Source organism: Aedes aegypti, chromosome 1 (genome assembly GCF_002204515.2).
Source record: "Aedes aegypti strain LVP_AGWG chromosome 1, AaegL5.0 Primary Assembly, whole genome shotgun sequence".
NCBI classification, from domain to species: Eukaryota; Metazoa; Arthropoda; class Insecta; order Diptera; family Culicidae; genus Aedes; species Aedes aegypti.
Genome location: NC_035107.1, coordinates 173,894,533 through 173,914,360, shown reverse-complemented (window position 1 = coordinate 173,914,360; position 19,828 = coordinate 173,894,533). Strand labels below are relative to the sequence as shown.

The 19,828-nt window shown below is 35.8% G+C and overlaps 1 protein-coding gene across 2 annotated transcripts in view; it reads left to right on the top strand.

Moving 5' to 3' along the window:
• The first annotated feature begins 11,698 nt into the window (after positions 1-11,698).
• The window catches only part of LOC5570610 (proline-rich protein 36), a 190,538-nt gene continuing 182,408 nt past the window's right edge, over positions 11,699-19,828 (top strand). For both annotated transcript variants that reach the window (XM_021853690.1, XM_021853685.1), the window contains exon 1: positions 11,699-12,934. The gene's annotated coding sequence lies outside the window, so the exon portion shown is untranslated. The remainder of the gene's footprint in view (positions 12,935-19,828) is intronic.

The following is a 19,828-nucleotide window of genomic DNA, read 5'->3' as shown; positions in this document are numbered from 1 at the left end:
TAAAGCGAGTTGAGCCTAATTGGGATAGTGTGCTACATCAATCAATGTCTATCACAGGGGTTTTCAGCCTTTTTGGCTCGTGGAGCACTTTTTGACATGAAATTGCTGCGCGGAGCACTTGTTCGTCATAATCACTTCGTTTGAAATCTGGACTTATTTTCACGCTTTAATCAACCCTATAACTCCTACGAAAACCGTGTAATAAGATTTATGTTTGGTCAAAAATTATGGAATCTGGAGATTCAAACGATCATTTAAGCTGCAATCTTGATCGATTAGTCACTTGCTAATGGTGACTAATTGATCAACTCAAACGGAAAATTTGGTGAAAACCAAATATATGTTTGAAAAAATTTGAGGTTTGACATCTTCTCCTTTTATTTTATTTTGATCTTTCAATTCTTATCTAAAACTATTTATTCTACTTGTTTTAATTATGAATCGTGGTTTACGGCTAACCAGCCGGTAGTTGTTAATTATTCTATTTGTTGCTTTTTTATTAACTAGTGACAATTAGACATCTTAGCGAAACTGTATTTGATTTTTCGTCATATATTTCAGAATTCGTGCCTTGAAAACGACAGAATCGGTTTGGTTCGAGCAACTGAGCAAGTTTCTGTAACGAAATATTTCTTTTTGAAGCCTTCACCAATGTGTTTGAATGGATTAACTACAAGTTCAACACACACGGAAATATTTTTAAATTTGGATAGATCTTGTGAAATATTCTTATATTTTTGATCACGGTATCAACATTTTATAATTATTGAAGTTGTATGTTACTCAGAGTTTTTTTGGCGTGTAAAAGTATTCCGACAATACTTTCAAATCTTGAAAATGTCTAAATATCTTGTGAGGGGATTTCTGAAACTTAAAGAGTTGTTTTTCATCCATCCATTTCCAGAAAACCCAATGTATGGAAAAATTTTCCCGTACAGAATTTTATGAACTTTCCAATTACAAAATCTTCGCCCAAATTTTGAACGTTTTCGTTAAAAAAAAAACAATAATGATCGAAATCCATCATAACGTCGAAAACATCCAAAGGTAAAGATGAGTTAAGACCAACTCTAAATTTTAAATAACACAAACTTAAAGAAAAAATCGGTTCTTTTATTCTGTAAAATTGTAAGGTGCAGCATTGCTTGAATACTTCCATAATTCACTTTGGCGTGGGATTTTTTGTTTTTGCTCGGCTGAATTGAAATTTTGCTTTTAGAAGAGCTTCAATATGACTCATAATGTAGAAAAATAAATAAATAAAAAAACTGCCGTAGTGAATCAAAAGTGACAAAAATAGGATCCTTTAGGTCTCCTTAATCTTGAAAATTTGAGGCATGGCTTGGGTTGGTATAATTAAAAGCGAATTGATAAGCAAAATTCGAGATATTTCAAGACATTTCAACCAATTTTAAAAACTGTCGCGGAGCACCTGTTGAGGCGTGGCGGAGCACCAAGTGCTCCGCGGAGCACGATATGAAAACCAGTGGTCTATCACATCTCAATTGTGAGAGGATATAAAACGAGGAGAAAATAGTAGTTTACGCAACAAATTGCAGAATGATAATTATTACAGCACGAGTCGTATATCTATCCAACGAGGCTTGCCGAGTTAGATAATTACGAGAGCTGTAAAAATCGAGTTCCGCAACGAGTTGCGTACAACGTTTTTTGAAAGATCACATCACTTAAAGGTACCAGAAACCATATCGGAATGCATTTGCCATTATTTTACAATTTCTGAAAAAAATGTTGTGTAATGATTTATTACGCAACCCAAAACAGTTGCGTAATGAGAAAGTTTTGCGTAATGAATCATTACAGCACTGGTTTCAGTTGCGTAATGACTATTACTACACTGCAAAATTCAGTGGTGGAAAGTAGGCCATTTCATGACAGATTATCGGGATGAAAAACAGTCTATTAGGATGAGAAATTGCAAAAAAAAAAATACACTAAATACCGCCCAGTTTTCCGAAAACATCATTGCTCAATAGAGATTTAAAAAGCATGCCTTGAAAATTTTCATTTGCTTATGATGAATTTGAATCCTTGCAGTACATTTCTTCTATGATCATTTGATCTAAAATATTGCATCATTTATGCACATCATTTCAGCTGCTTTGGATTCGAATATTTCTGACGTTGGGATATTGCTATAGTAAAACGATTGATTATTGATTTAAGTGATTCAGTAAATGAGGGTAATGATATTTGTTGATGTCCGTATATCAATCCCATACAAAGAATTAACTACTTATTGGTTAACAATTGACCTCCAGGAAGATGCTCTTACTGTTATCTTTAGGAAGGTCTCCAGAAGGAAGAATTTTAAGAATGATAAATAAAAAATGAATAAGAAGGGGGAAGAGGTTCCCAAACAACACAAATCTTATAATAGAGAAATTACAAGCATTAGCGTAAGTTGACCTCAAATCTAGAGGGAGCTATAGTCATTAATTAAAAAACCCGTAAGCCAAGTGCATACTCATCACAAGAGTTTAAAGTTTCTGGTAGAGTCTTAAACTTTTCTAGGGAGGCTAAGACCTTACTAGCACCTTTCTGTTTCCGCCAATGGTTACAAGTTAGTTAGCTGAGATACAGTTAAGCCTTATAAAAATGATATTCGGTGATAATGTCCCCGTAATAAGTGAACTGTTCCCTGGAACGATGCATAAATAGAAAATTGATGCCAGGATAGATGTTACTCGTCAGAAAGAGCTTTATACTGCATGACCTAATCGTATTCAGTTTGGCTTATGCTGCGAGTCTGGTGAGGTGAGACGAGCCAGAAGTGATATATGTCAACTCGCTCTCGTGTAATTGAAGGTTCTTTAAGGTGTGCATAAAACAAAGCCAATTTTTAAATTTTTAAGTGCACAAGTCTGCAGAATCATTTTGTTTGAATATTCTTAAAATTTTGTATAACACCTTCATGACACCCACCCATAAGTCGTCTTATGTCACCCGAGGTGCAATCAAATTGCCAACCTAATGAAATTGAAATATGTATTATCATAGCCTCGTTTATCGTTCGCTTGTGTATTACATAACTTGGGAATGGTAGTATCAGGATGTATTACGGTCATCCCTCCATGAGTCGATGTTCCATTACTCGATATCGACTCATGGAACCATACTTAAAAAGTGCTGTTTTAGTAGCACTGAAAAGTACCATTTTTAATTTTAGCACTGAAAAGTACTGTTTATGTAGCACTGAAAAGTACTGTTTTATTGCTTTAGGTAGTTTTTAAGAAAACTTCCAAGAGTAGAGAGAATTCGTGTACGCACAGCACGAAGGTACGATGCGCACTGATTGAACTGACATTTCTTTTCAACTGCGTACTGCGATCAGAAAAAAGCGCTTACAGGAACTTTCCATGCAACAATATAGGGCAGTAAATTTATTTTCAGCAGCAAATCAGGCTTAATTTATTATTCAAACCAACGCGATGCAAAGGATATTTTTAAGACTAGGTAGTACCGCGTTGCGGGGTGACATTGGGCCTAGGGTGTGACTTTGAGCGCCCTTTTTGATGCAAAAAACTAATCCATTACCACAAACTGGCTATTTATAACGTGTTCTTGAAGCTTGCCACATTGTGTTCATTATTCTGGTTTTAATAAATCTTCGAGCTGTTTAGTGGAATACCTATGAGTAGTAGTACACGACATTGAAGACGGCCTTACAGTTGAGGTCGAAATGCGCATATCTGTCAAAAGATACAAACTATAGTGAAATTAAATGGTATAGTACTAAATTCGTGTTTTTCATCTACTTATTCTGGTTTTAGTTTGCTGTAAACATGTTGGCCCAAATTCACCGTTATAGCCCAATGTCACCCCACATGACGGTATATGATTGTTTTAGCCAGGCTTATTCCTTGCTCTTGATTTAACTTCTTTCTCCCCTTTTCAACGATCAACTACAAAAGAGAAATGATTTTACCCACACACTCAAACTGAGCGTCCGTACTCTGCGGGATGAAGAGTTTACACGTTTGTGCTTGCTTATTTTCATTCCCACAGTTGTGAAGAGTTTGTTTTGACAACCTCAGTGCTCCAAAGAGAAAGAGATTGTTTTTCCTCTTTCTCAGTTTGGGGGAGAGCATTTTTTCTCATTTCTCAGTTCGGGGAAGAGCATTTCCAGACAGCTCTCTTCGTCGTCTCTTTCCAGCTCTTTGCCCAAAAGGGCAAAGTGAAGCGAAAGCATGCTCTTGCGTTGACGGAGCAACCAATCTCAGTTCATCCAAAAAGCAATGATGATGTGTTTCCAGAGCTTCTCAGTATGCAAGAGCAGTCAAATGAAAAATGTGTATGCCAGCATTCCTCTCCACTCTCTCAACCACGGATTATACAATGCACATCGAATGCTGACTCATAATTGTTGCGAGCGTACGAGTTTGCTCCATCTATCCGATCAACATGAGCAAAATAAAGTCTGGTTTTAGCGGTATAGGGCGTAGGTAGAAAAGGGGAGGGGTGATAAAAGAGGGGTGGTTTTACACATTTAAGTTTGATATTACGTAAGATAGGTTTTCGGGGCTGCTCCACATATATAATTTCAATTATTAATTGCAAACGATATAAATTATGCATTCAAATGACATTGTATTTCAATGTTTGTATATACGGTCAATTAATTCCTCTACCACCAGCTTCATTTTTCACCGCAAAAAAAAAAAAAAAAAATAATCACGATAACTTTCTTGGTTTTCATTATGTTTCTACCATTTTTTCAGAAGTTCTCAAAAAAATCTCCTAGTTTAAGTATCCGTGTCGATAATTATTATTGGTGGTCTGGTTTTGAAGATACTCCGATATTTATTGGGGGACCTCTTCATATAAAATGACTGTGGCGGCCGTATTGTTTTTGTTCAATTTATCAAAAAAAATAAAATGTAGATTACGCAATGCCACAGGTAATAAGGAGCTACTCTGAAAGTCATACAAATCGGTTAAATTTTTTTGGAGATATCTGAAAATTACGATATGAGATTCTCATTTGATCTGCATTGTACCAGAAACCTAAATGCTCATTACTCAATAACCGCTACACCAAATGCCTTTTTTTATTTACACTTGTCATTAATGTATTGTTCCGAAGAGTGAATATCCGACAAAACTCTGTAGCCTAATAAATTTACGTGGGTTATGGCTACGCATCGGTCCCCAAGGAATTTTGTAATATATCCGGATTCAGATGAAAATGATCAATATCGTCACAGATTTTTAAGCTTGAAGAGTTTTTTGAGAACTTGTGAGAAAATGGTGCAAAAATGTCAAGCAACAAAAAAGTTATCGCAATTTGAGAATTTTGTTAGAGGTAAAAAAATGATGCTGCTAGTAAAGGGGTTAACCCTTCTACCGGCAGCTTCATTTTTTCACCACAAAAAATATTCAAACAGCGATAACTTTTTCGTCTTTCAATGCTTTTGCACCATTTTATCTCAAGCACTCAAAAAACTCTTCTATATTGAGAATCTGTGTCGATATTGATCATAAGTCATCTAGATCCTGAGATATTCCGAAATTCCTTGGGGGACAGACTTTTTTTTATAATCTACGTAAATATCTCAGGCTACAGATTATTGTCATGTTCGGTCATTCGCTGTTCGAAACAATACTTCAATGGGAGTTTGTTGTGAAAAAATGAAGCAAATTGGGGCAACCGTTTTGGAGTAATGAACATTTATGTGTCTGGTACCAACTTCAAAAAACATCTTTTTGTAATTTTCAGATTTCTTGAAGACTACTCAACCGATTTGTATGATTTTTTTAGTGAAGCTCCTTATAACCTGATATTGTATAGCCCTCATTTTAGTTTTTTGATAAATAGAATAAAAGAATTTTTGCATGGGAAATGTCGGTCCCCAAGGAACTTCTGAATATCTTCAAAACTATATGACCAATGATCAATATTGATACCGACTCTTAAAATAGAAGAAATTTTTGAGGGCTTGTGAAAAAATGGTGCAAAAATATCGAAAAACAAAAAAGTTATCGCTGTTTGAATATTTTTTGTGGTGAAAAAATGAAGCTGCCGGTAGAGGGGTTAAGCAAATATGAACGTAACAGCGGCTTTTGTAATCGTTTTAGCTGGCGGCGTTTATTATGACATTAATTAATATTCTCTCAATATATCCGCCAAAGATTGAAAAACGAACAATTTAAAAATATTGACTAAGAAGTGAAGTGATAATACTAGGGAATTGCTAGCTTTGCTTTGATATGCTAGGGATTTCGAAAAAAATTGATCATCTTAGAATTTTGAGTGGAAAACATCAATGAATACTCATAACCACCACTAATGGTTTCGTCATTGTTGATTGTTGATAAATCAAAAGAATAAGCTTATAATTTCTGAAGTAACAGTTTATAATTCCCAGGGTTCTGAATTTTCGTATCAATGATACGAAATCTACGATTTTTTGCACGTAAGAAGAATACTTTTTTCGCTTCCTCACGTGAACATCTTTTATCGCTCACACTAATTTTCCCTGGAGCTACGATGGTGGATAACCGAAAATCACTCCACTCCGGGGATAATATATTTTTCACTCCATCATATTTTCGCTCACCAACTGCTCCCGAGAATTATCACTATGTGGATAAACAAAAACTAGTGCCGGCGATGGGATTCGAACCTAGAACATTGCTAAAAACAACCGCGATGCGTGCATGCTAACCATACTACCACACCAACTTGACGAAAGGAGTGGTTAATTTGGTGCATAAAAGCAACTGCTGCTTGTGGCGATGCATACAGGAAAAGTTCACCATGGATCGGAGAAAGAGAAAACAAACTTCTCACAGCTGCGGAAATGTGCAATTATCTATTTTCGCTTTGTTCTGTGGCCGGATAAAATCGTAAGGCAGCTAATCGCTGAAAATTACTGTGAAGGATAAATCCATTATCGTGAGAGTGAGTGAGAATTCGGAGGCCTGAATGTCTCAAGTAACTTCCCACAAATACGTCATGGATTTGACTAGAAGCTTAACAAGGGATATCCCACAAGGATCTTATGACTGATACCTGCTGAGGAATCCGCAAAAGACTTTTCATTAGATTTAGAAGTTGGCACAAGCGGAAAACATTCCACGCAAAAAACTTTCCGGGCTGAGGCGGAAATCGAACCTATCCTCTTTTATGCATGAATGCCTACCCGAGCAAAGCTTGAGATCATGTTGAAAACTAATTTTGATGTTGTGATGTCGCGAATTTTGATAACTCAGTTTGCTGTCATTTTGGTCGTTTTAACGGTTAAAATATCAAAACTGAGAGCAGAAAAATGTTCCTATGAAATGAAATTGAAAACTAATTTTGTTATCAGTTACTGCAAGTTGAAAACTGTTTCTGCTATCATGGAGTAAAATGAGAACTCATTGAGATGTAAATATTTTCGATTGATATTGAAACGAGTATGCGACTAATAAATGCTTCATTTTTATATTCTCATAGTGTTTATACATGTAGCATGAATAAATTTATAATTATATAAAATGAAAACATTACCAAAAATTTTAAATGATAGCAGAACGAAAACAAAATATGTTATCTAATATTTCAATCATAAATTGATATCAAATTATGATATCAACTCGATGCTGAAAACATGATATTTTTTCGACTTTCTTTTTTTTTTTGGTGTTGGGCTTTGCTCGGGTAGTGACCATAAGGCCTGGAAGGCCATCCGAAAAGCATTGTATAAGGCAATGCTCATAAATTGCTATGATTGTATTCGACACAAAAAAAATATGAGAGAACGTTCGTAAAAAAACCGTTCTTCATGTGACACACTTTTTGTATGGATTGGATACTACGATATATTTTTTAGATTATCACGTTCCCATGGATTCCTCTCCCCTTCGCCTTAGTGATGTGATTTACTCTATGGACGATCCCTTAGTTTAACCCGAATAGGCCTGAGTGCATGCAAAAATTCTTAAAAACAAATTCTAAACCTAAATTCTAAAGCCTAAATTCTAAAGTTTTTTTTTGTCAGTATACTGGCACACATATCTAGTTTCTAGAAGTGGACAGAGAAACGCGGAAATATTCTTGTGGCCAGAGTTATTTCTATGGGTCACTGGGTCAGGTCAGGGGAAAAGGGTAATGTTCGTTTGTGCCCCTAGAGGTAGGCAAATTTTAAGTCACTGACAATTTCCAGAATCGGATATAATGTGGTCACTCAGTGCCGGATTTGGGCTTCGGGGGGCCCGGGTCAGATCTCTTTACGGGGGCCCTTGGTACAAAATGATCGGGAAAGCTTAGTATTACGAAAATAAGATATTTGGAAAGCATGTACATGAACCCCGTGCGTAAATCGAGCTTGCTGCTCTAGTGCACGCTACATGGGTATAAACAGCCACTAGTTACACATTCTCCTGTGCGCGTTGATAGTCATCATAAAAGTATATTTCCTTTGTAATTGTGAATGTTATATCAACTATCTTTGTTCAATAGATTTTTATTGTTTAAAACAAGTTATTAGTTTGGCCAGTACCACGTAGTAGGGTAAATGTTGACAATAAAGAAAAATAAGGTTATTTTTACCTGATTTGACAAATTGACAGGAACTTACTTACTAAAATAATATTTTATACTTTGTACATCTTTATTACAGTGCACGCTGACATAAAATCAACAACTACAAAGAAAACAAACGTAGTCACGAAGCGTACACTAGAGCAGCGAGCTCGATTTGCGCACGGGGTTCATGTACACCTGATACCTTTAAGGCCTTTGGGGGACTACTTAGCGTCCACGTAGGGACTTCAAAATTTTACCTGATTTTTTTTTCTTACCAAAACGAGCACTTTACAATAACGAACTGAAAACATTTCGCATTTTCGAAAAATAAGGGATGGCCTAGTGCCCAAGGCTAAAGTCTGCTTTATAATTTTAATGTTCCCAATATTAACAACAGTTTGGAAGAACTATGGACACTTAGATAACTTGCAGATGATGCTCTAGTATCTGTAAATAGCCTATCAAGCGAAAATCCTGCAAAGACCATAGCAAAATTACCTTGATAATCTATAAGCTAATAATTTAAGAATCGGGGAAAATATAATTGTATAAAAATTCTGTAGATTATGGCCAAAATTATGATATATTCTAAACTCTTAGTGAATATTGCTATATTCAAACGAAATATGTGGATTTGGGTCAAAACTGTAGTTAATTCTAAGCTTTTAGTAAAATTTGATATATTACAAGAAAACAAAGAAAATATTAATACAAATATATACAAGTACAAATGGAAAAGACTACAGAAGAATATGGAAATATCGAAATTCCGGTAGGATTTCAGATAGAATAGCTGCTTCAGTATCGTGATAGCGTAATTTTGTAATTTTGACAGTTTCTCTCCAAATAGTTGCGACAGCTTGCTATTATTAACCCGCGAAAAGTTTTAAAGTTTTTGATATAACCTTGATGATTTTCATCAAAAGGATTTTCATTGGAACTGGAAAAATGAGACAAACATCGTATTGAATTAGCTACTCACTTAAAAAAAAAAACATAATCTCATGTCATAATATCTCTGTTAGAAATGTAATCGGATTTGTATTTTCAATTTAAAATTTTTAATCATTAATGTAAAAATAATTCATTGAACAGTATTCACTTCTCGGGGGGGCCCCTTCATCGGGGGGCCCGGGGCATTTGCTCCCTCGGCACCCCCCCAAATCCGGGCCTGTATATGACGGAATTTTGAGAAAATTGCATCAGTGTAAACCTTTTGAGAAACGATTGAATTTGATAACTATGAGTTTTGCATTTGATTTATGATTCAAATGACCATTTTCGGGTCCCGGGACGCCTCAAACTTACGATAAAGTGGCCAATTTGTATCTGAACATCTGTGCCAAGCTTATGAGTACGCATTTTAGTGCACAATTATGTTTGATTTCTTCTTTTCAAGAATTGAAACGGTTCAGTATCCAACAAATCTATAGCCGGATCTTCCGGGCATTACATCCGGTATATTTTAAACGGTGCAAAACTCTTCATTTATTTTGTTCAATATCTGATCTTAATAATTTATGCAAATTAAAATGATTGTCATTGCAAATAAATAAAGATAACTTGGCATGTCCCAAAAAAATATCCTTTTTTACCAGACTTGACCCAGTAACCCACCGGAATAACTCCGGGCACAGGAATATTTCCAAGTTCCTCTGACCACTTCTAGAAACCAGATATGTGGGTCAGTATACAGACATAAAATAATTTGAATCCGCTTAGAATTCACTTAGCGGTGAGGGTTTTGGTACTTTTGCTTTCACTCAGGCCTATACGGGTTAACAGAGCTTGTAAAGTGTAAGTCAATTTGAACTGTACATAATATATTTATTTTCTATGCGGGTCGACATTTGTTTCATGATTAATTCCTGACGTGCCCAAGCAGCCATCAAAAATCTAAATCGATCAATTAAAAACTTCAAAAAAAAAAATTATGGCAAAGTTACTTGAAATTGAATTGTTTACAACTTCGCTAAAACATGCATATTATAATTTTCACAAATAAGGAAGTTGATAATTTCATTTCTATGAAAATGTGAACCACACTAATTTTGAATACCGTTTTGATTCATATTACGGACACTTAAGGCCTCAGTAAAGTATTACTCATCAAAAGCATACACAATAAATTAGTTAGTATTATTTTTACGCGTTATCGAGCCTTGAAAACTCTTAGTTCTCGAATGGTATGTGAAGATTTTGATTCCGCAACATGAATAATTTTAAATAAATGAAAATGTGTGGACTTCCCGTGATTCTTATTCTAGGCACTTCCTTACCTTTGCCTCGAATTCCGGACAGCTCATGAAAACCATGAAAAGAGAATTCAAATAATCCATTGAAATTGCCAAACAACTAAAGAGACGTCTAAGGCAGATGGGCAATGTATATTTCCCCAGATGCTTATTAAAACAAGCTTTGAAAGTGCGAACTTTTGAAAGGCAAAAATTGAAACATTTCGTGTGAAATGTTTCCCATACAAAGAAGAGTGTCCGGAATCAAAAGCTGTCCAGAATATGAATCAAAACGGTAACACCAAACAAAGGGGCTTAACACAAACAATTTTGTAGAAGACAGTTTTTATCTTAAGTTTCATTCTAAAGCACTGAATGCATATTTCCGTATAAATCTACATTATGAACCATTAGTGCATTGTAGTTTACCTTATAGAACAAGATTATTGGAGGTGCAGTTAACAATTAATTATTTTGTTAAATGTTTGTTGGTTGATTTATGGACATAAATTGGATTGTAATATGTTCAAAAAAAAATCAAAGATGGCCAAATCGCGTACACGGAGGAATTGCTGTATTCAATTATTTTTCAACTGTTCACTGAATGAATTTTATGCAACCACAATGTTTCTCTTTTACCTCAACTCACCAAACGGATCTAATTCACTCAATATACCAGCTGAGTGAATTTTTATTAAGCCCCAAGCAACATCACCGTGAGCATATCTACATCGTGTTATCATCTTTCAGAGGTTTATCTAAGCCCAGCTAGGAGAATCTTGGTGGCTGATCGCTCGAATGTCATTACTCTCCATCTACTTCATAAGATAATATACGCACGCGCCAGGCACGCCGATTGTACTGTACGATCGTGACCATTGAAACGGAGAGGTTCACCGCGCGCGAGAGAGGCCCCAAAAACTTTCTTTCTCAAGATTTGCTGCGCTAACCGACCACGTTTGTGGGGAAAAGGTGGACCTCAGGAATTTCTTCGCCTTCATTCTGTCTAGTGCCGTTGAGTAGGACGGACGTGGAAGGTCTTAGCTGTTGTGGACCCTATAAGGTGTCTCATTAGGTGTTGTTTGGAGAAATCCTCAAGCGGAAGAGTGTATCCCAGCGAAAGCAGTCTCGAACAGGAGGAGATACTAAAAGCAGCCGACGAAGAAGAGGAAGCGTAAGAAAATCAAGAAGGTTGTGATCTGAAGAAATCAAAAGCAACTCTTGGAAATTTCTTCCAATCTCTTGTGGTCTCTCGGTGTAGTGTGACTCTCAAGCTTTGGATGGTGTGGCTAAGTGTGAGTTAGGGAAACAGTGGACACACTTCGGAGGGTGAAAGAAAGTACGATAAGCTCCCCTTCTTTGGTCCGGAGTTTGGAGTGGCGCATTTCGAAGATCAGGCAATGGAGAGTGAGAGATGAAATCGTGGCAGCACAGGTTTTGTTTTTAAGGAAAATAAAATATTGGTTAATGTGTGTCAGTTGGTTGATAACTATCAAAACGGAATCTTTCTCTGCACGGCGCCTTTCATTTGGCTCGAGAAACTGATGAATTTTATATAAGATTTCGAAAATTAAATCAGTAGAAACGAAGCGGAAGGTGAAATCGAATAAGTCGATAACGACCGTGAAGTGACAATTGGAAGGATCCGGACTAAATGAATTGGCATTGGCAAATTTACGAGATTTCACTGAAACATAAAGTTTGTCATATAAATATTCCAGAAAGACTATTCCATAAGTCTTCCAGCATCCCGGTTTGAAGTAAAAGCGAAAATATAAAACAGGAAGTGCTAAGTAGTGACGACAAAACTCGTACAGGTTGGAAAATCAGTGAAAGCCTATCCTTCTATCAATCGACTCTAAAGAAATCGAAAACGCACCACACCGAAGAAAACAAGTTGACCGAGAAAACAAGAACAGGTTCGTCGCTTACTGCTGGATGACAAATTAAAGTCTCTCTCACTGTGTCGCGTTTCGCTTGGGTGGATCTGTGCAAACATACCACTGCCTGTAGACATTGAGCCGTGCAGGGCAGTTGGTCAAGCGTAAGGCCTGGAGATTTCCCCTTTTCGGATGAAAAGAAACGACTAACGTCAGCAAACGACATCTTCAGACTCAACGGCGGATGGCAGAGGGCTCATTTGCTGCGACGAATAAACCTTGAAAAGGTAAGAAAACTTGACCGTACCAACTGAGTGATTAGTGATGTTTTTTATCTATTGCTGAATGGAATTCAAATAGACGTTCGATAATTTCTCTGCATCTGGAAATGAGGTGTTGGGAAAAGTTATTTTTTGTCGATTAGAATGTTGTTTTTAATTTGGATATCAGCATTACCTAAACTAATAATCGTGTTATAATGACTGTCAATTAAGGTGATTATAGAACGAAGCCACACCTCAAATTTTCAAGAGCACAAGACTTGAGAACCAAACAGCGCTCCGCATTGAAAATTTATCCCATTGGTCACCACAAGTAAGCAAGTAATTTGATTGATTTTCTACGCCAACTGTTGTCAGATTATCCAGTCTTGTGCACTTTAAAATTCAAAGTTTGGCTTCGTTTTATAATCACCTTAAGGAAGCCACAACACAAGTTTTCGACAAATCTCGTGATAAATCCGATATTTACGATGTACGTGTTTTCCGATATGACTGTAGTAAAATCAGTAGATCATTAGAACTCGGACTCCTGGACAATTATTATCCCTTCAATATTAGATCTTATGTAGTTGACATGCCTGTTGAGGTTTTGCAAATGCAGTAAAATGTAGCCTCTACATGCTTTAGAAGTATTCATGAACTTATGTAGATTCTGAAATTCTGGGAGGCATTAGAACTAATCAAGTTTAATCATACATTTCTTAATCCCCTAGTTTATCGTAATTTATCATAAATCACAGGTATGCTTACTTTTTGTGCTTACCTTTTGTGCGAAAATAACAATTGAATTCATTGAAACATGCACGTAATTATCGAAAGAGAGTCCCTCTTTTGCCTCTCATTTGACTTGTTCATACTAAAAGCACATCTCGTTTTTTTATATAATACTCTAATTTAAAAATATTTTTGAATGATTTTCGAAGATTGTTTGTGTTTGCCCCAGCAGAGATGTTAAAAAAAATTGTAAGTATGTTTCAGAAAAACTTCAATTACTCTCAATGATTTGACTCAAAGACTCAATGATATCAGAATTTCTGTGAAAATGTGAACCATCTTCATTTTGAAGATCAGCAAACAAAAGGCCTAACTAATATAAACAATTTTGTAAAAGATAGTTTGACAAATTTCCCCGTTTTAAAACAAAAGATCGACTTAATTCGCAAGTCATTTGGAAAGATAGGACTGTTTCCTGTTTGCATCAATCGTTTGTAATAAGACAATGTCTTTTTGTCCAAATGTACTTCACTACATCTGAACATCATCAGCAATCAAATAGAGCATTTAAATTTAGTTTGAATGTTGTACGTTTGAATTTTGGTAGGTGTACGAATATGGAATTGGGTGAATTTTAGACATAAATTCAATACTTTTCCATCAATCCAAAGATGAATGTAAATGGAAACATTTTGTGATTGCCAAATAATAGATGACACCTTTTACCTTCAATGTGTTCAAAGTATTTGAACTCAATACATCATTTAATAGTTTTTTACTAACTTGATGTGAAAACAGTATCCTGTACGAATATGAAATTGGGCCACTGTATTTGAAAAGTTTTGATAACTTCTGATAGTTCCGAGGATGAGTGCAGGAATTTGAACGATAGCGACCGACGATAAGGATGGCTGTGACAATGCTGATGGCGACGGCAGCTTTCAGTTTCCACCGAAGACGTACCCTGGGCATTGGGTAAGCTATTTGAAATCGTTAGAGGACACTGAATATGTGACGGACTCAGACGGGCGTTTTACGACCGTTGATGAATTCTCCAAAAACGCAAGAGGACAAAAAAAAAAATTGAAAGCGAGATACAAAGCCAAGAAGCGCCGTTTATCGCATCAAGAAAAGCTTGTCGTTTATGGGTGTATAGTGAACTGCGGACTTAAAATCTTGAAGGAAGACCGTATTCGTCTTAACACGGTGTTCTGGGCATTGGATTCACGAGAGCAAACGAGTACGAGGAATACGATCTAAAGAAATCCAATGGGCTTCTATTTTATCTGGCTGAATCGAACGGTTCTTCCGTCAAAGAGCGTCGGAGATTTTTTCTGAACACTCTGGGTAACGGCAATAATGGTGGATGAGTATATTTCCTTTACTTTTCTTCCTTGTCAACACAATTTGCCGCAAGTCCTTATCATACAACTCGCGACCCTGACATGCGTTTATTAGTAACGTGGGACAGACCAAGTTCGATATTGTTTTTAACATTTGTAGAACAAACGTATTATTTTCTTATAATACTATGAAAGTTCATACAATTTGATGACGTTTCCCGTAATTAACTAAAAATTGACGAAAACTCACGTGGGACTATTATGCATTTATAGGCAGTATAGGTTAGACCCAAAGTAGATTTAAATAAGAGTGGCGTCAAAATTGGAACAGCGGTGAACTGTCAGTTCCATACAAATCCACGTTCCAATCGAGCAGGAGACCTGTCAAACTTGGAATATGACGTCAATCTTGTTTACAGGCACTCTAGTTAGACTAGGCCTGCCCAACCTTTTCGAACCGCGGGCCAAATGTCAGCAACGAAATTTGGTGGAGGGCCTAACTTTTTGTAGTCCACAAAAAATCCTTTCAATATTATCGAACATAATCAGCCAAAGCAGTTATTTTAATTTGAAAAACACAGCTGAAAATATGTTGTAAATAAACCGATAAACCGCTTATTTTTCAATCAAACGCGTTTTAAATTTACACGATCATGTAACATTCAAGCATCTTTGGTTGAAAACTAAACGGAATTCCGTTACAATAGATGAATTTGGTTTACTTTTACTCTATACCTCAGTTTACACTACATTGGAATTTAAATATTTTATCTGTGAAGATACTTACAGCCTGCCACCATTGTTATAGGACAACTACTCTGATTTGTTTCAGAATTCAACTTGTCCCTGGTAGTCCTGAACAGGATTCTGCAAAAATGGGTACTGGATTTTTCGAGAAAGCTGCCCAAGATTTTGCCTAGGATTTAATGAGAGCCCTGCGCAGGATTTTGTAAAAATTTTACATAGTATTACGCTGCCCATAAAAGCATAACTGTCCCATAGTGATTTTCGAGCCAACACCTTTTTTCGTCGCAACATCCATGTTTTAATGCATATTTTACTACGCATATAAAAATTAACAAACTTTGTTTGAAAATTTTGTGGAAAAATATGAAGTTGATGCAGTCCCATATTGAAAAATAAAGGCATAATAGTCTCTATATGAACTTTCAACCGAAATAACAACCACAAAACGTGAATTTTGTTCAAGTTTATATTTTTCGCTAATAAATAGAAGCAAAATGAGCTGTCTGTGCGGTTGTGTTATTCATTTATGTAGAAATGTACTAGAAAATTCTGAATATTTGTATGAGAAGGCAAAATTCAACCTTTGAGTGTCATTTTCTCAATGCCTACTTTTTTCCATATGGGACAGTTATGCCTTTATGGGCAGTACGTCAGAATATTGTTTAAGATTTGTTTTGTAATCCTGTCCATGAATATGTTAAACTGCGTTCTACTATTTTATGTGATACCTACTCAGAATCCCATGAATATGTTTATTCAGTGTTTATTTTAACGAGGATACTGCTAAAGATTCTGTATGAGCCCTGTCCAACACACATGAAAAATTTATTAACTCATTACGCGTGGTAAAGATGGACAAATTATGGGTGAAATTATGAAAAAAATCCACGTGCTCGGCTGGGATTTGAACCCAGGACTCTTGTATGCTAGACGAGCGCTTTACCAACTAAGCTACCGAGTTGGTAAAGCGCTCGTCTAGCATACAAGAGTCCTGGGTTCAAATCCCAGCCGAGCACGTAGATTTTTTTTCATAATTTCACCCATAATTTGCCCATCTTTGCCACGCGTAATGAGTTAATTAATTTAATAACCATGCGGATTGGATTACCGAACAGCTCAATATAAGCGTCAATTTACACATGAGAATCTTGCACAAGTTTTCCATACAATTCATGTCAATGATTTTATAAGAATCATGCCTAATTTTTTTTCGAAAAATCTCTCTAATATTTTCAATAATTATGCCCAGGTTTCTGCTTGATTTTTTAAAGAATTATATAAAATTAACGCCCAGAATTTTGTGAGAGTTTAAAACTTATGTTAAAGTTTAAAACTTATTTTTTCAAAAAGTTTACTAATAGTGGAAAGCTCGGAAAGTTGATTGGACGATTGCTGGAAGCTTCTGCAGGATTTTTAGTCTGGCTTCAAAATTGGAATACTAAGCCTTATTTTTTTGTAAAAATAAGTTAGAAAAAGTACATTTTTGTTTGAGGGTTTACTATTCACGTACTTTACGCATATAACTTTCAATATTTATTAACTAAAAAAGGGCGTTTTTCATAAAGCTGCATATGTACGCTCCGTAATTTATTAGTGTCTTCAAACTTGCACTGTAAATACAACATAGGTATAATTGTTTTACTTAAACAGAGTTAAACAGAAAACAACGTCTGTGATCATTATCATGATCATATTTCAGTTTGCCCTAATTGGGTCAAATAAGAAAATCGAGAACCCGAATCTGAGAGAGAGAGTGAACATTTGTGTATTTTAATCATTTGCACATATTAATTCCGGAAAAATTGGAGACGTTCCAGCTGACGAAGGCTGTGCCGTGAAGCGCGTCAAAACGATCGGCTGTCCGTCCGGTCCCGGAGGTCGCGCGCATGTCTCGGGTTTCGCGCATATATGTTTATTTATTAATCATCGCATTGGAATTAAGAGAAAGTGCCGCGCGGATGGTCGTCGCCGTCGTCGTCGTGTGTGAAACGAGAGTGTAACTTAGCTCTTTCCGCCAACTTCTGAACGTTGTTGAAGAGTTGCTGCGCTTGGAACCACAAGCTGTTGGTCAGTGGTTCGGATCAGACATTCCGTTGTCACGGGAATCGTCATCGTGTGGTGGTGATAACAGGAGTCGGAATGTGCTGCTACTACGCGGTAGTAGCAAAGCACCGGCAGCGGAAGATAGCCAAGCAGCAGACGTGGTGATCGTACGCCACACGCTGTGTCAGAAAGGGGGTTTTATGCAACTTGCATGTAGCTCAGATATAATTTTGCAGCAATTTGCTTTTGATCATAAAAAAAACTAGTAAAAACTGCAAAATATTATACCTTAAATTGTTTGAGAAAACGTCTTTTTAATCAATCCATCTACGATTGATTTGGTCTTAACCGACACTAGTCATGTTTGTAGCCAATTAGTTACTCATGCTGATTTTAATCCTGATCATGTCCCTGTTACATTTCAAATAATCTCATCTCATTTTGAGAAGCGATTCTTTCAATTATTTTCGAGCTGACTGGAATATATATGAAACATTTCTTTACAAACAAAACTTGATATTCACAATGCTCTTGAAACGTTAACAAATCCTATTTTTGAAGCCAGGAGCATTGCAATTCCAAAATGTGAAGTAAAATTTGAATCCGTGATTATAGACGATGATCTTAAACTCTTGATCCGCCTTAAAAACGTGAGGAGAAGGCAATTTCAACGCATTCTCGATCCTGCTATGAAAATTATATGGCAGGATTTGCAGAAATAAATTAAAAAACGATTTTCACAACTAAGAAACAAAAATTTTGAAAATAAAATTTCTCAATTGGACCCTGGTTCTGAGCCCTTTTGGAAATTATCTAAAATTTTGAAAAAAAAAACCTCAGAAGCCAATACCGGCATTGAAAGAGGAAAACAAATTATTTCTATCTAATTGCAAAAAAGCTCAAAAACTTGCTATGCAGTTTGAAAGCGCGCACAATTTCAATTTAGGACTTACTAGTCAAATTGAAAATCAAGTTACTCAGGACTTTGAAAATATTCAAGAGAACATTTTCGAAAATTCCTGGGATACTGATTTGGAAGAAGTGAGAACTATTATTAAAAAAATCAAAAATATGAAAGCTCCTGGCGATGATGGAATTTTCTACATCCTCATCAAGAAACTTCCAGAAAGTAGCTTATCAATTTTAGTTGATATATTTAACAAATGTTTTCAATTAGCATATTGGTTGTACCAATATTAAAACCAGACAAAAATCCTGCAGAAGCTTCTAGCTACCGTCCAATCAGTTTGCTTTTTGAAAAGGTCATTTTGAACAAAATGATCCAATGTTGAAACGTTGGAACGAATGTCAAATAAAATAATTAATAATTTCAGGCAAAAAATCGTTACAATCCTCTATTACCGAGATTAATGCGTTATATGTTTAGGTAAAGTTAGGTTAAGTAAATTGAAAACATGTTTTTTTCTCTTATAAGTAGGTGAAATCAATTGACTTGTAAAAAATCTAAACTGCTATGGCAAATGAAATGTAATATGTTGTTTAGAAAATGTTAATAAAATCTTAAATTTGGTTTACTAAATTAGGATGATAGTGTTGTGTAATAACACAGAACACCTAGATGTAAGAAATGAATTTAATGTTTGACATGATACTAAAAAAACGTCTTTTGAATTTTTTCATAGTTGCCCATAGAAGCTTATATATGGAAAACGACGAAAATTATTACAACTGTTATAAACACAGATTTTGTTAGTGTTAATATGAAATTTAAACCATGATTCATAATTTTTTTAGTAATCTTATCCACCAAGCATATATAATAGGACTTGAGCTTTTATGTGGGGTATAGTTTGATTCAAACTGAACGATTAAACTTTCATTGAATCGATTTTTCAAGCAAATTGGTAGTCTCCATACAAAACTCTTCATTTTATATGGCAAGATAGAATACCCAAATTGCGATATCTTCGCGAAATTCAAACGAATTTTCGATACCGTATTCCGGAGTAACATTGATCAGCGGGGTAACATTGACCGCAATGACCCTCATCGTAAAAAGTTCGAATCAACGTTTGTCGATGCAATATTTTTG